The following is a 4,815-nucleotide window of genomic DNA, read 5'->3' as shown; positions in this document are numbered from 1 at the left end:
TGGACCACACTGCAAAAAGCAGTGGGGGTTTGAAGGTCTACCATTGAAGCCCTTTTCAAGGTCACAGAAGTTTTGCATCAATATGAAATTTGTTTTTCCTCTTCATTCAGGTCTTTGTGACCTTATGAACAGATTGAATGGAAAATAAACATTATGGTGGGCCCTACGAATTATTTAACGGTGAAAATGATTATCTTCACTGCTATTTGTGGTGTGGTCCAAATGATCTTTGGATATGATTAATTTTTTTGAATAATGCTCTAAAATGATCTCTAAAAATAAATGAACAGTGTAGATATAATAAATACATCACTGTGGGGCCATGTAACTTTGATCTCCTTTGAACCGCTTGTGGAGCTCAAGGAGTGTCAGTGCTCGTCTTGGCACGACACATACGTACCTACAGCAGCTATATAGCCGGTGTGAGGTACACCAGCCAATCCGCTTCCGAGCTCGAGCAGTGTAAGCGCTCGTATTCGCACGACACGTACCCACACTAGGTAGATTGGTTAAAAGGAAATCAAAGTTATATGGGCCTCACCGTGATGTATTTATTATATCCACATTGTTTATTTATTTTTTGAGAAAATTTTAGATCTTGATACAAAAAATGAGCCATATTCAAAGTTCAAGTGGACCACACCTCAAATAGCAGTGGGGACAATGATTCTTACTGTTGAAACATTCATAAGTCCTACAATAATATATATATACATATTTCCATCCAATCTGTTCATAAGGTCACAGAGACCTGGATGAAGAGGAAAAACAAATGTCATACGGATACATAATTTATGTGACCCCAAAAAGGGTTTCAATGGTAGACGTTCAATCCCCCACTGGTTTTTCTAGTGTAGTCTACTTGATCTTTAGATTTTTCTTATTTTTCGGTTCAAGCCTTATAACAAGCTCACCAAATGGACTAACGGTTTGGATATTATACATACTTCATGATGAGACCCACATAACTTGGTGACGTTAACACACCATCTAGATGGATGGTGTATGGTACACCAGCCAATCCGATTCTATGTTTGAGGGTCTCTAGGCCCACTACAAACACGAATTACGTACTACGTGTTGCGCAGCATGCCAACAATGCAGTGAGCCTAAATCCAATCTCATGCCTCACCCACAAATGATAAACAGGAAGAAATATAAACTAGAAATAGATCAAACATTCAAAACGATTCTACAAGATAAGATATACGTGGAAAAACCCCAAACTAGGGTAAAAAACTACGGATGCAAACTTCCACTATGAAGAACGAAGATTACAAAGCAATATACTAACCTCTCCCTTAGAAGCACATAGAAAACCCTTTGCCCACACCTTAGAATAAATTTCCCTTTCTTTTTCTCTCTATGAAAAACCCTAGGAACACCTGTTTATAGTTTAGAAAACTCCCCTTTTTGCATCCCAGTTGTGAAAGGATTTGCGACACGAAATCTACGCAAAATCGCGGAACGAATCTGTGTAACCTCGACTGGTCGTGCAGCCTGCACGATCGGTCGAGAGGACCCCACGACCGGTCAAACACATCGGGATCAAAACAGTGCTTGCTGGACTTTGAGTCAAGCCGGTCCATAACCGGTCGAGCCGGACCCTATGACCGGTCGAGCATGGCTTACGACCGGTCGAGGACGGTCCCAGATGTGGCTCCACATCTTAACAATCTCCCACTTGGAGACACATCGCCTTAAACCTTCGTCTTCTTCATCCGGAATGCATTACCTCCCTGTCTTCAAGCCTGAAGACCAATCAAAGCTGAACAGAGCTTCAACTTCTCCCGTGTGACTGCCTTGGTCAGTATATCCACAGGATTCTCACTTGTATGAATCTTCTCCAGAGCAATCGATCCATCTTTCAGTAATGAACGGATGAAGTGATATCTGATGGCAATATACTTGGTCCTTGAACGAAAGGCTGAATTCTTAGCCAAGTGTATTGCACTCTGATTGTCACTGTAAATCTTGCAATCTACTTGCTTCTTACCCAACTCTTCTATGAAACTTTGCATCCACACCATCTCCTTGCACGCTTCTGTAGCCGCAACATATTCTGCATCTGTCATACTGATAGATACTATCTTCTGTAACTGAGAGACCCAACTGACTGCAACACTACCTAGAGTAAAGACATAACCTGTAGTGCTTCTTCTGCTGTCGATGTCTCCTGCCAAATCTGAATCCACATAGCCTTGTAGCTTGATTTCTAATCCACTATAGCACAACCCTACATCCTTAGAACCTACTAGGTATCTAAGAATCCACTTCACAGCTTTTAAATGTTCCTTCCCAGGGTTGTTCATGAACCTACTAATAACTTTCACTGCTTGAGCAATGTCCGGCCTCGTGCTCACTATAGCATACATGAGACTCCCAATAGCTGACGCGTATGGGACTTTAGCCATGTAGTCTCGTTCCTCCTACATCTTTGCACCTTGCTCCTTAGATAGCTTGAAGTGGTTGGCTAATGGAGTGCTAACCGGCTTAGCACCTCCCACATTGAATTGATCAAGTACCTTGGCTATGTACTCTGCCTCTGACAAAACCAATTTCTTGTTTTCCCTGTTATGCTTTATCCTCATGCCTAAGATTTGTTTTGCAGCTCCTAAATCCTTCATGGAAAATTCTCTAGACAGTTGTCTCTTGAGATCTGAGATGTCCTTTATGCTTGAACCGGCCACAAGCATATCATTAATGTACAGAAGAAGGATGATGTATGACATATCAAACTTCTTCAAATAGTAACAATGGTCTGCATGACATCTCCTATAACCGTTTCTCGACATGAAACTATCAAATTTCTTGTACCACTGCCTCGGAGCCTGCTTCAGGCCATATAAACTCTTCTTCAGTCTGCACACTTTGTTCTCCTTTCCTAGTGCCACGTATCCTGTCGGCTGATGCATATATATCTCTTCTTCAAGGTCCCCATGAAGAAAGACTATCCTAACATCTAGTTGCTTTAGATGTAAGTCCTCTGTAACCACTATACTTAAGACCATACGAATCGTAGACATTTTCACCATAAGTGAAAATATTTTAGTGAAATTGATACCTGCCTTTTGTTGAAACCCTTTCACAACCAATCTAGCCTTGTACCATTTCGAACCATCGTGCTCCTCCTTCAATGAATAAACCCACTTGTTATGAAAAGCTTTCTTACCCATAGGTATGGTGACTAACTCCCATGTACGATTGGACTCAAGAGAGTCTATCTCCTCATCCATGGCCTGCTCCCACTTAACCCGTGTATCTGTCTTTAATGCCTCTTCAAAACATTCTAGTTCACCATTATCTGTTAGCAGTAGATAATGTAAGGAGGGTAAGTATCGGACCATGGGTCTCCTATCCCGAGTAGACCTCCTCACAACCGGTGTATGGGGCTCTGCCTCATAATGCTCTTGTGCATGATCATCCTTTGGCGCTGTAACACCCGTGTCCTGTAACTCTTCCATTTCTACGAATTCTTTCTCCTCAGCCTTATTTTCCTGCACACTGTCCTTATACATTACTTTTTCATTGAAGACTACGTCCTTGCTTCTGATGATTTTCTTATTTTTTGCATTCTAAAACCTGTAGCCAAAATCATGCTGCCCGTAGCCTATAAACGTGCACCTCCTGGACTTCGCATCCAGCTTGTTTCTGTGCTCTACATCAATGTGAATATATGAAGTGCAACCGAACACTTTGAGATGTGCAAGGTTCACTTCTTTTCCAGTCCACGTTTCTTCTGGCAGCCCACCATCCAATGGTGCTGAGGGACTTCTATTGATGAGATATGTAGCAGTATTCACAGCATCTGTCCAAAAAATCTTCGGCAACCCTGCATGTAGCCTCATGCTCCTGGCGCACTCAAGGATGGTCCTATTAATGCGCTCAGCCACACCATTCTGCTGTGGTGTCCCTGGAATCATTTTATGATGTTTGATTCCATTTATTGCACAATACTCCTCAAATCTCTTATCATAGTACTCTCCCTCATTATCAGATCTGAGACATTTTACTGTTCTATCTATCTTGTTTTCTACCATAACTTTTCACTTCTTAAATACGTCAAATACATCAGATTTGTGCTTTAAGAAATAGACCCATAGTTTTCTATTAACATCATCAATAAAGGAAATAAAATAACGTGAGCTACCAAGAGATGATACCTATGCCGGTCCCCACACATTAGTGTGTAAAAGCTTTAACAGATGCGTCTTTGGAGTGCGTCCTGTCTTTTTGAAACTTACCCTCTTCTGCTTGCCATATACGCAGTCCTCGCAGAATTCCAAGTCAATAAACTTCAGCCCTGGTAGCTTCCCTTTTGACAATAGTACTTTTATCTCTTTCTCACTCATATGTCCCAACCTCTGATGCTATCACTGCCCATTCATTCCAGTTGATGCGACTGAGAGTGAACAATACGATCCTGAAGTCACATATAAAGTACCTTCCTTTTTTTCTCAAGATATCACCAAAGCACCTTTTGTGATTTTTCAGGAATCACTAGTGAATGTCGTCACATAACCGGTATCAGTCAATTGCCCCACTGAGATCAAGTTACATTTCAAATTCGGTACATGTCTGACATCCTTCAATTTCAAAACTGTTCCATCTTTCTGATTGACATGAATGTTTTCCTTTCCAACAATACTGCATGGCTCATCATCACCCAGGTAGACTCTCCCAAAGTCACCTGACACATAATCACGCAGAACTTCCTTACATGAAGTGGCATGAAACGAAGCACCCGAGTCTATAACCCAAGACTCATTCCTCGCATCAAGAGACAAGATTAAGGCCTCTGTGTCACTCTCCTCA

Source organism: Magnolia sinica, chromosome 8, assembly GCF_029962835.1.
Source record: "Magnolia sinica isolate HGM2019 chromosome 8, MsV1, whole genome shotgun sequence".
Classification (NCBI taxonomy): Eukaryota; Viridiplantae; Streptophyta; class Magnoliopsida; order Magnoliales; family Magnoliaceae; genus Magnolia; species Magnolia sinica.
This window is presented reverse-complemented; position numbering follows the sequence as displayed.